Genomic DNA, 12653 nt, shown 5'->3' on the forward strand with positions numbered 1-12653 from the left:
ATTTATCTAATTAGGCTTGTCAGTTATACGACCAGTCGTTCAGCAAGTTCTCATAATACAAGCATAGACGACATTGGTATCCTGTGAGCCTGCTCGTTGTTATAGAAACCAACACATGACTGAATGTCACTGTTTCTGCTGAATATGCACAGTCATCTCCACTTCCCCAAGCAGACAATCATTATCTTGGACAGTACAACGAGCCGGTTGTGTTCAGAAAAGAAGGGCTCGTCCGGGATTTGAACCCGGGACCTCTCGCACCCAAAGCGAGAATCATACCCCTAGACCAACGAGCCTTATTTAAAGAAAGGTAAACACCGACTATAAGTTCTGCTCCCCATCTGCCCTGTCACTGATGTCAAGCGTGTGTGAAATCTGAGGCGTGTCCTTAGTGAAACTTTGTTACTTTACTCACCTCTACTGGTGATGATGTATACTGCATCATCACTATAGTAAAGTTCTGACCTGAAGAAAATTTTACATTTGTCAGTTATACGAGGCCATATATCATATTATGTATTGTATATATTTCCTCCGATGTATAACTCAATAATATATTGTCCAAGGCATATTTAACACAAAAGAGCTTAAATATCCAGTAGAACTATAACCATACCATAACATATTCCAGAACACTTTACTTGACCCCTTTGTCATAGGTCATAAGGGCTGTCGCGACCATTTTATGTGCTGCTTATTGTAGTCTTCAACGAATGAGTAACAAATAATTGCCCAAATTTGTTTGGATTTTTTAAAATGTATTTTATTTAACCTTTATTTAACTAGGCAAGTCCGTTAAGAATACATTTTTATTTACAGTGATGGCTTACCAAAAGGCAAAAGGCCTCCTGCGGGGACGGGGGACTGGGATTTAAAACATAAATACAATATAAACATAGGATGACACACACATCACAACAAGAGTGACACAACACCACATGTAAAGCACTATCATAACAACAAAAGGCACAGGAACCCTACATTTAAGTGAGATGTGTGTAGATTATGAAAATGAACTCGCTGAGAAGATTTAAGGATGGAGCAAAATGTAAGCGTTCCTTTCCTTTATTTTCTTAGTCTCCTGTTATTAACTTGTTGAGCAACATTGTGCTGATGATGGAGAGTTTCCCCCTGCTACCGAGGGGGCTTAATTCTGGAACAGACAATTACAGGGCTCCAAAAGAAACACCTTTCTATTGGGGGACACAGGGACATGGTAAGTTCTTCAAAATCGCTCGCTCTCTCTCTCTCTCTCTCTCACACACACACATACACAGAGTAAGATCATTCAATTAAGCCCATGTTCTCTACATGTTTCCCTTCACACAGATGAGGAGCTGTACATTCAACAGGTTGTGGTCCTCAAAGAAGATGCTTTACATGTAGGAATAACTTGTTATTTTCCACCGTGAGCTGCTTTTGAAATACATTTTCTGTACATTACTTTGTTTATCAACACTTTTATAGTACATTTGTTTACATTCCTTATGGGCACCGGACATGGAGCTGAGTTGACCGTTGTGCCTGGTCTGGGCCGGCGCAGAAGATATTTCCTCCCATGGAGCGGGACCGAACGCTGTGTCTGGACTGAGTTTTTCCTAGCCACCATGCTTCTACACCTGCATTGCTTGCTGTTTGGGGTTTTAGGCCGAGTTTCTGTACAGCACTTTGTGACATCTGCTGATGTAAGAAGGGCTTTATAAATAAATGTTATTGATTGAAAACCCTTTATTTAGCAGATGTCAATCCAGACATCCTTCCTGAGGAGACATTTGGGCGTCAGGGCAGCTTTTGAGCTGCTGCACTGTCAGAGCCAGGAACCTTCCTTCTCTGAGGATGTTACCGTGTAAGACAGGACCCCTTTGTGGTGTTTATTTTATGAATATACAACAGGTTATTACAGAGATGCCATCATGAAGGTGAGATGGTTCCCTCCTTACCTGAAACAACATACTGTAATACATAGTGTTAAACAACGTTATGTTTTATGAAGTTATATATGTACAAGGCCACACCTCTGAATTGTGAACACTTTTGGTACGTCAAAAGATTCTAAAAGTGTAATTTCCTCAGAAAGCGTCTCAGTCATCCAGTGGCTTCATCCCCAGGGAGGCCTTCCAGAGACTGTTTGATGAGCTGGACAAGGATCAAACAGGTATTTATATTTTATCTCTACGACCATGTTCATTTCTTCAAAACTATGCAGTTGGCAGACTGTCAGTCTAACTCCAAGCAGACTTTCTTCATTTGCCTTTGTGCTTGCATTTGCAACGGAAGCAACAATTTGGACAGAAGCAAATCTGAAAAGTTATTGTGAAAGGAGATTGAACAGGAAATTGAAGTCATTGTTTCCCTCTGTAGCATCCTCCATTGCCTGAGTACTCGTCTAAGTTCCTGCGCAAGGTTCAGTTTATCTTCATTCAGCATTATGTCACTGTGGTGGGGAATGTGCTCCAATGTTATCTGCATCTGCGTGAATTCACTATGGCACAAGTTCACAATGTCACAATATTTAATGAATTAACTTAGATATTTGTGTTTCTGCTTGATCCTAACAGCTCTTAGTTACGACACTAGCCTGGAATCCTAACTGACAAGCTTTGTTTCACCATAACAATATTGAAACCGAGCTTATGAGTTAAGATTCCAGGCTCCTTATTCAAAGTAATATTATTGATAGAGATGCTTTAGTGAATGTACACTACTATGCTTTGTACACTCTATGAAGGCCTGTTCATCCTGTAAATTGCTTGACAACTTAAAAGGAGGGCTCGTCCGGGATTTGAACCCGGGACCTCTCGCACCCTAAGCGAGAATCATACCCCTAGACCAACGAGCCTCTCCCAGTTTCAACAACCAAGAGTTTAAATTCCACTGCATGCCATGTGCATGAGGAATTCCTCTGAAGTTAATGTTGCATGCTCAGTAAAACTGCTCAGAGACAACCACCTAGTGGCTATTCTAGACTCTACACAAACACAGACATGTTGATCAAATGGAAACAGATGGAGGACTCATCATGGACATAACGCATTTTGGAAAGGACATTGCAATTGAGGGCTTCCACCATTTTAAAGTAGTCAACTGGGTGGGTTTTAATATGAGTTGGGAGGAATCAGTCAAAGAAAAAGAAGCCAATTGACTAATTTAAAAATGGAGATAATATAAGTCCTCTATTTATCTCTGTTATTGATCATCATTAGAGTCCATTGGAAAGACAGAAGATATAGTCCCTGGCCCATTTTGTTCACCTTCTCTGCATTTGATGTCTCTGGTCTAAAAATGAGTATTTCTTCAGAATTTAAGGGGCTGCATTGTATTGTATCCCATTTTATTTTTAGAAAACGTGTAAGGTCAAAGGTCATGTATGGTATATGCATGTATTAAGTATATTGTATATGCATCCAAGCATCATAAATGTTCCTCTAGATTATCCTGGTGATAGACTGTGAGAAGAATCTCTAAACGAGACAACTACTATTTAGAGGCTCAACATTTAAGGCCATTTGAACGTAAAATGTACTACAAGTAGTAGTTACAAGTAGACATTAGTTACTGTGCCTGCAGTGCACTGCCGACATGAATGACTCATGTATAGCAGGTATGGGTCTTGCACAGTTTATGTCAATAGCTCCATGCAATTCACAGACTTTATATATATCTCTGTCACAGGAGGTTGGTGGCACCTTAATTGGGGAGGACCGGCCCGTGGTAATGACTGGAGGGGAATCAGTGGAATGGTATCAAATACATCAAGCAGGTGGTTTGATGCCATTCCATTTGCTCCGTTCCAGCCATTATTATGAACCGTCCTCCCCTCAGCAGCCTCCACTGATCTGTTTTTCAGACAATCAACTGTTTCTTCATCCTTTACTACCTGCTGGAGATGGCGCTGAAGGTGGTAGCATTTGTCAGGACAGGATATATGTCCTATGGGAGTAACGTGTTTGATGGATCTCTCACAGGTCTTTCACTGGTAGGTGCAGTTCAGTATTATATACTGTATGTCAGGATAATGCAGGATCCATTCTGAAGCATGGGCAATTTAGAGAAGATTCTAGTTGATGTATCTATAGTACCATCTGTCACACAATTCAGTCACTCGTTGACATTACGACACTGTACATTATATTCTATACTGATTGGATATTGTTTTATATCTCTGTTTTACCAAAGGGCCTACAGATATGCATATTTGCTACTTACAGTCTACAATTTTCCTTTTGGTAAGATTTTTCTCCCCACTTTGTGATGTTTCAATATACTAACTCACTTTGGACAACCCTAAATACATCTATCACATATTTTCTCAAAAGGTGGGCTTATCTGGGATTTAAACCCAGGACTACTCACACCCTAAGAGAGAAGCATACCCTTAAACCAACAAGCCTGCTTAGAGAAACCCACCCGATCGTTACACTTCTCCCATCCCCTTCTCCTCATCAGCCTGTGAGTTAACTTCCAGAATCTGTGATGTGGCAGGTTTTGGCTATTCGACTGCCCTCTAGTGGTAACTGACACTTTTGGGTGAGTTTTACATACACCGAGTGCACAAAACATTAGGAACACCTGCTCTTTCCATGACATAGACTGATCAGGTGAATCCAGCTGAAGTATATCATCCCGTATTGATGTCACCTGTTAAATTCAGTTCAATCAGTGTAGATGAAGGGGAGGAGACAGGTTAAAGAAGGATTTTTAAGTCTTGAGGCGTATTCTGTGTGTGCCATTCAGAGGGTGAAAGGACAAGACAAAATATTGAAGTGCCTTTGAATGGGGTATGACAGTAGGTGCCAGGCGCACCGGTCTGAGTGTGTCGAGAACTGCAATGCTGCTGTTTTGTTCACTCTCAACAGTTTCCCGTGTGTGTCAAGAATGGTCCGCCAGCCAAAGGACATCCAACCAACTTGACACAACTGTGACCAACCATGGTAACATGATGGATGGGTACAGCACTCAACTCGACATTAGAAGGTTCCTAGAGAGACCAGCTCTCAGAGAAAACACACAATTGCATTGGAGTCAACATGGGACAGCATCCCTGTGGAACACTTTCGACACCCTGTAAAGTCCATGCCCCTGACGAATTGAGGCTTTCCTGATGGCAAAAGGGAATGCAACTCAATATTAGGAAGGTGTTCCTATTGTTTATTTACTTGTCTAAGTTCCTGCACAAGGTTCAGTTTATCTTCATTCAGCATTATGTCACTGTGGTGGGGAATGTGCCCCTGGCCAATGTTATCTGCATCTGTGTGAATTCACTATGTCACAAGTTCACAATGTCACAATATTTAATGAATTAACTTAGATATTTGTGTTTCTGCTTGATCCTAACAGCTCTTAGTTACGACACTAGCCTGGAATCCTAACTGACAAGCTTTGTTTCACCATAACAATATTGAAAACGAGCTTATGAGTTAAGATTCCAGGCTCCTTATTCAAAGTAATATTATTGATAGAGATGCTTTAGTGAATGTACACTACTATGCTTTGTACACTCTATGAAGGCCTGTTCATCCTGTAAATTGCTTGACAACTTAAAAGGAGGGCTCGTCCGGGATTTGAACCCGGGACCTCTCGCACCCAAAGCGAGAATCATACCCCTAGACCAACGAGCCTCTCCTAGGTTCAACAACCAAGAGTTTAAATTCCACTGCATGCCACGCGCATGAGGAATTCCTCTGAAGTTAATGTTGCATGCTCAGTAAAACTGCTCAGAGACTACCACCTAGTGGCTATTCTAGACTCTACACAAACACAGACTTGTTGATCAAATGGAAACAGATGGAGGACTCATCATGGACATAACGCATTTTGGAAAGGACATTGCAATTGAGGGCTTCCACCATTTTAAAGTAGTCAACTGGGTGGGTTTTAATATGAGTTGGGAGGAATCAGTCAAAGAAAAAGAAGCCAATTGACTAATTTAAAATGGAGATAATATAAGTCCTCTATTTATCTCTGTTATTGATCATCATTAGAGTCCATTGGAAAGACAGAAGATATAGTCCCTGGCCCATTTTGTTCACCTTCTCTGCATTTGATGTCTCTGGTCTAAAAATGAGTATTTCTTCAGAATTTAAGGGGCTGCATTGTATTGTATCCTATTTTATTTTTAGAAAACGTGTAAGGTCAAAGGTCATGTATGGTATATGCATGTATTAAGTCTATTGTATATGCATCTAAGCATCATAAATGTTCCTCTAGATTATCCTGGTGATTGACTGTGAGTAGAATCTCTGAACGAGACAACTACTATTTAGAGGCTCAAAGCATTTGTCAGGACAGGATATATGTCCTATGGGAGTAACGTGTTTGATTGATCTCTCACAGTTCTTTCACTGGTAGGTGCAGTTCAGTATTATATACTGTATGTCAGGATAATGTAGGATCCATTTTGAAGCATGGGCAATTTAGAGAAGATTCCAGTTGATTCTCGGGCCGACTCTTTTCTCTGTGTATATCAATGATGTTGCTCTTGCTGCCGGCGTTTCCCTGATCCACCTCTACGCAGACGACGCCATTCTGTACACTTTCGGCCCGTCATTGGACACTGTGCTATCTAACCTCCAATCGAGCTTCAATGCCATACAACACTCCTTCCGTGGCCTCCAACTGCTCTTAAACGCTAGTAAAACCAAATGCATGCTTTTCAACCGATCGCTGCCTGCACCCGCTTGCCCGACTAGCATCACCACACTGGATGGTTCCGACCTTGAATATGTGGACACCTATAAGTACCTAGGTGTCTGGCTAGACTGCAAACTCTCCTTCCAGACCCATATCAAACATCTCCAATCGAAAATCAAATCAAGAGTCGGCTTTCTATTCTGCAACAAAGCCTCCTTCACTCACGCTGCCATGCTTACCCTAGTAATACTGACTATCCTACCGATCCTCGACTTCGGCGATGTCATCTACAAAGTTGCTTCCAACACTCTTCTCAGCAAACTGGATGCAGTTTATCACAGTGCCATCTGTTTTGTCACTAAAGCACCTTATACTACCCACCACTGCGACTTGTATGCTCTAGTCGGCTGGCCCTCGCTACATATTCGTCGCCAGACCCACTGGCTCAGGTCATCTACAAGGCCATGCTAGGCAAAGCTCCGCCTTATCTCAGCTCACTGGTCACGATGGCAACACCCACCCTGGAGCACGCGCTCCAGCAGGTGTATCTCATTGATCATCCCTAAAGCCAACACCTCATTCGGCCGCCTTTCGTTCCAGTACTCTGCTGCCTGTGACTGGAACAATTGCAAAATCGCTGAAGTCGGAGACTTTTATCTCCCTCACCAACTTCAAACATCAGCTATCTGAGCAGCTAACCGATCGCTGCAGCTGTACATAATCTATTGGTAAATAGCCCACCCATTTTCACCTACCTCATCCCCACAGTTTTTATTTATTTACTTTTCTGCTCTTTTGCACACCAATATCTCTACCTGTACATGATCATCTGATCATTTTCACTCCAGTGTTAATCTGCAATATTGTAGTTATTCGCCTACCTCCTCATGCCTTTTGCACACATTGTATATAGACTCCCCTTTTTTCTCTACTGTGTTATTGACTTGTTAATTGTTTACTCCATGTGTAACTCTGTGTTGTCTGTTCACACTGCTATGCTTTATCTTGGCCAGGTCGCAGTTGCAAATGAGAACCTGTTCTCAACTAGCCTACCTGGTTAAATAAAGGTGAATTTTTATTTATTTTTATAAATAAAATGTATCTATAGTACCATCTGTCACACAATTCACTCGTTGACATTACGACACTGTACATTATATGCCATACTGATTGGATATTGTTTTATATCTCTGTTTCACCAAAGGGCCTGCAGATATGCATATTTTCTACATAGTCTACAATTTTCCTATTGGTTAGATTTTTCTCCCCACTTTGTTTGTGATCTTTCAATATACTAACTCACTTAGGACAACCCTAAATACATCTATCACATATTTTCTCAAAAGGTGGGCTTATCTGGGATTTAAACCCAGGACTACTCACACCCTAAGAGAGAAGCATACCCTTAAACCAACAAGCCTGCTTAGGGAAACCCACCAGATCGTTACACTTCTCCCATCCCCTTCTCCTCATTTGCCTGTGAGTTAACTTCCAGAATCTGTGATGTGGCAGGTATTGGCTATTCGACTGCCCTCTAGAGGTAACTGACACTTTTGGGTGAGTTTTACATACACCGAGTGCACAAAACATTAGGAACACCTGCTCTTTCCATGACATAGACTGATCAGGTGAATCCAGCTGAAGTCTATCATCCCGTATTGATGTCACCTGTTAAATTCAGTTCAATCAGTGTAGATGAAGGGGAGGAGACAGGTTAAAGAAGGATTTTTAAGCCTTGAGACATATTCTGTATGTGTGCCATTCAGAGGGTGAACGGACGAGACAAAATATTGAAGTGCCTTTGAATGGGGTATGACAGTAGGTGCCAGGCGCACCGGTCTGAGTGTGTCAAGAACTGCAATGCTGCTGTTTTGTTCACTCTCAACAGTTTCCCGTGTGTGTCAAGAATGGTCCGCCACCCAAAGGACATCCAACCAACTTGACACAACTGTGACCAACCATGGTAACATGATGGATGGGTACAGCACTCAACTCGACATCAGAAGGTTCCTAGAGAGACCAGCTCTCAGAGAAAACACACAACTGCATTGGAGTAAACATGGGACAGCATCCCTGTGGAACAATTTCGACACCTTTTAGAGTTCATGCCCCTGACGAATTGAGGCTTTCCTGATGGCAAAAGGGATTGCAACTCAATATTAGGAAGGTGTTCCTATTGTTTAGTACACTCAGTGTACATCACATTGTCAGATTTGCAAATGTCTGTGGTTGACATCTTTCTTAAGTGCTGTAAGTTATCATTTACATTATGAGGACTGAGGCCTATCCAGGACTTTAGTGTTACAGCTACAAATAAAACCATATGGACGTTTCTCCGTGGCTGACAGATAAGAGTATTTATCTAATTAGGCTTGTCAGTTATACGACCAGTCGTTCAGCAAGTTCTCATAATACAAGCATAGATGACATTGGTATCCTGTGAGCCTGCTCGTTGTTATAGAAACCAACACATGACTGAATGTCACTGTTTCTGCTGAATATGCACAGTCATCTCCACTTCCCCAAGCAGACAATCATTATCTTGGACAGTACAACGAGCCGGTAGTGTTCAGAAAAGAAGGGCTCGTCCGGGATTTGAACCCGGGACCTCTCGCACCCAAAGCGAGAATCATACCCCTAGACCAACGAGCCTTATTTAAAGAAAGGTAAACACAGACTATAAGTTCTTCTCCCCATCTGCCCTGTCACTGATGTCAAGCGTGTGTGAAATCTGAGGCGTGTCCTTAGTGAAACTTTGTTACTTTACTCACCTCTACTGGTGATGATGTATACTGCATCATCACTATAGTAAAGTTCTGACCTGAAGAAAACATTACATTTGTCAGTTATACGAGGCCATATATCATATTATGTATTGTATATATTTCCTCCGATGTATAACTCAATAATCTATTGTCCAAGGCATATTTAACACAAAAGAGCTGAAATATCCAGTAGAACTATAACCATACCATAACATATTCCGGAACACTTTACTTGACCCCTTTGTCATAGGTCATAAGGGCTGTCCCGACCATTTTATGTGCTGCTTATTGTAGTCTTCAGCGAATGAGTAACAAATAATTGCCCAAATTTGTTTGGATTTTTTAAAATGTATTTTATTTAACCTTTATTTAACTAGGCAAGTCCGTTAAGAATACATCTTTATTTACAGTGATGGCTTACCAAAAGGCAAAAGGCCTCCTGCGGGGACGGGGGACTGGGATTTAAAAAATAAATACAAATATAAACATAGGATGACACACACATCACAACAAGAGTGACACAACACCACATGTAAAGCACTATCATAACAACAAAAGGCACAGGAACCCTACATTTAAGTGAGATGTGTGTAGATTATGAAAATGAACTCGCTGAGAAGATTTAAGGATGGAGCAAAATGTAAGCGTTCCTTTCCTTTATTTTCTTAGTCTCCTGTTATTAACTTGTTGAGCAACATTGTGCTGATGATGGAGAGTTTCCCCCTGCTACCGAGGGGGCTTCATTCTGGAACAGACAATTACAGGGCTCCAAAAGAAACACCTTTCTATTGGGGGACACAGGGACATGGTAAGTTCTTCAAAATCGCTCGCTCTCGCTCTCTCTCTCTCTCTCTCTCACACACATACACAGAGTAAGATCATTCAATTAAGCCCATGTTCTCTACATGTTTCCCTTCACACAGATGAGGAGCTGTACATTCAACAGGTTGTGGTCCTCAAAGAAGATGCTTTACATGTAGGAATAACTTGTTATTTTCCACCGTGAGCTGCTTTTGAAATACAGTTTCTGTACATTACTTTGTTTATCAACACTTTTATAGTACATTTGTTTACATTCCTTATGGGCACCGGACATGGAGCTGAGTTGACCGTTGTGCCTGGTCTGGGCCGGCGCAGAAGATATCTCCTCCCATGGAGCGGGACCGAACGCTGTGTCTGGACTGAGTTTTTCCTAGCCACCGTGCTTCTACACCTGCATTGCTTGCTGTTTGGGGTTTTAGGCCGAGTTTCTGTACAGCACTTTGTGACATCTGCTGATGTAAGAAGGGCTTTATAAATAAATGTTATTGATTGAAAACCCTTTATTTAGCAGATGTCAATCCAGACATCCTTCCTGAGGAGACATTTGGGTGTCAGGGCAGCTTTTGAGCTGCTGCACTGTCAGAGCCAGGAACATTCCTTCTCTGAGGATGTTACCGTGTAAGACAGGACCCCTTTGTGGTTTTTATTTTATGAATATACAACAGGTTATTACAGAGATGCCATCATGAAGGTGAGATGGTTCCCTCCTTACCTGAAACAACATACTGTAATACATAGCGTTAAACAACGTTATGTTTTATGAAGTTATATATGTACATGGCCACACCTCTGAATTGTGAACACTTTTGGTACGTCAAAAGATTCTAAAAGTGTAATTTCCTCAGAAAGCGTCTCAGTCATCCAGTGGCTTCATCCCCAGGGAGGCCTTCCAGAGACTGTTTGATGAGCTGGACAAGGATCAAACAGGTATTTATATTTTATCTCTACGACCATGTTCATTTCTTCAAAACTATGCAGTTGGCAGACTGTCAGTCTAACTCCGAGCAGACTTTCATCATTTGCCTTTGTGCTTGCATTTGCAACGGAAGCAACAATTTGGACAGAAGCAAATCTGAAAACTTATTGTGAAAGGAGATTGAACAGCAAATTGAAGTCATTGTTTCCCTCTGTAGCATCCTCCATTGCCTGAGTACTCGTCTAAGTTCCTGCGCAAGGTTCAGTTTATCTTCATTCAGCATTATGTCACTGTGGTGGGGAATGTGCCCCAATGTTATCTGCATCTGTGTGAATTCACTATGTCACAAGTTCACAATGTCACAATATTTAATGAATTAACATAGATGTTTGTGTTTCTGCTTGATCCTAACAGCTCTTAGTTACGACACTAACCTGGAATCCTAACTGACAAGCTTTGTTTCACCATTACAATATTGAAACCGAGCTAATGAGTGAAGATTCCAGGCTACTTATTCACAGTGATATTGTTGATAGAGATGCTTTAGTGAATGTACACTTCTATGCTTTGTACACTCTATGTTGGCCTGTTCATCCTGTAAATTGCTTGACAACTTAAAAGGAGGGCTCGTCCGGGATTTGAACCCGGGACCTCTCGCACCCTAAGCGAGAATCATACCCCTAGACCAACGAGCCTGTAACACAGTTAACAACCAAGAGTTTAAATTCCACTGCATGCCACGTGCATAAGGAATTCCTCTCAAGTTGATGCTGTTGCATGCTCAGTAAAACTCCTCAGAGACGGCCACTTAGTGGCTATTCTAGACTCTGCACAAACACAGACATGTTGATCAAATGGAAACAGAGGACTCAGCATGGATTTAAAGCATTTTAGAATGGACATTGCAATTGAGGGCATCCACTATTTTTAAAGTAGTCAACTGGGTGGGTTTTCCTATGAGTTGGGAGCAATCAGCCAATGAAGAAGAAGACAATTGGCTACTTTCAAATGGAGATAGTATAAGTCCTCTATTTATCTCTGTTATTGATCATCATTAGAGTCCATTGGAAAGACAGAAGATATAGGCCCTGGCCCATTTTGTTCACCTTCTCTGCATTTGATGTCTCTGGTCTAAAAATGAATGTGCATGAGGGTGCATTGTATCCCATTTCAGTTTTTAGAAAATGTGTCAGGTCAAAGGTCATGTATGGTATATGCATGTATTATGTCTACTGTATATGCATGTATTATGTCTACTGTATATGCATGTATTATGTCTACTGTATATGCATGTATTAAGTCGTCTGTATATGCATGTATTATGTCTACTGTATATGCATGTATTATGTCTACTGTATATGCATGTATTATGTCTACTGTATATGCATGTATTAAGTCGTCTGTATATGCATCTAAGCGTCATCAATGTTCCTCTAGATTCTGTTATGCAGGTGACTGAGGACCCAAAAGCGACTTAACAGAAACAGAGTTTATTCCAGTCTTAACAGAAAACGACTAAT

General features: G+C 41.3%; 5 non-coding genes across 5 annotated transcripts; all 5 read right to left on the reverse strand.

Annotated features, from left to right (window-relative positions):
- Positions 1–224: 224 nt before the first annotated feature.
- trnap-ugg lies at positions 225–296 on the reverse strand. Its single transcript has one exon. It is a non-coding gene; the product is annotated as a tRNA-Pro (tRNA).
- Positions 297–2767: 2471 nt separating this feature from the next.
- Positions 2768–2839, reverse strand: trnap-agg. The gene has a single exon. It is a non-coding gene; the product is annotated as a tRNA-Pro (tRNA).
- A 2707-nt stretch (positions 2840–5546) lies between these two features.
- On the reverse strand, positions 5547–5618 carry trnap-ugg. The gene has a single exon. It is a non-coding gene; the product is annotated as a tRNA-Pro (tRNA).
- Positions 5619–9210: 3592 nt separating this feature from the next.
- trnap-ugg lies at positions 9211–9282 on the reverse strand. Its single transcript has one exon. It is a non-coding gene; the product is annotated as a tRNA-Pro (tRNA).
- A 2474-nt stretch (positions 9283–11756) lies between these two features.
- trnap-agg lies at positions 11757–11828 on the reverse strand. Its single transcript has one exon. It is a non-coding gene; the product is annotated as a tRNA-Pro (tRNA).
- Between the last annotated feature and the right edge of the window lie 825 nt (positions 11829–12653).

This window comes from Oncorhynchus gorbuscha, linkage group LG01 (assembly GCF_021184085.1).
Source record: "Oncorhynchus gorbuscha isolate QuinsamMale2020 ecotype Even-year linkage group LG01, OgorEven_v1.0, whole genome shotgun sequence".
In the NCBI taxonomy this organism is placed as follows: Eukaryota; Metazoa; Chordata; class Actinopteri; order Salmoniformes; family Salmonidae; genus Oncorhynchus; species Oncorhynchus gorbuscha.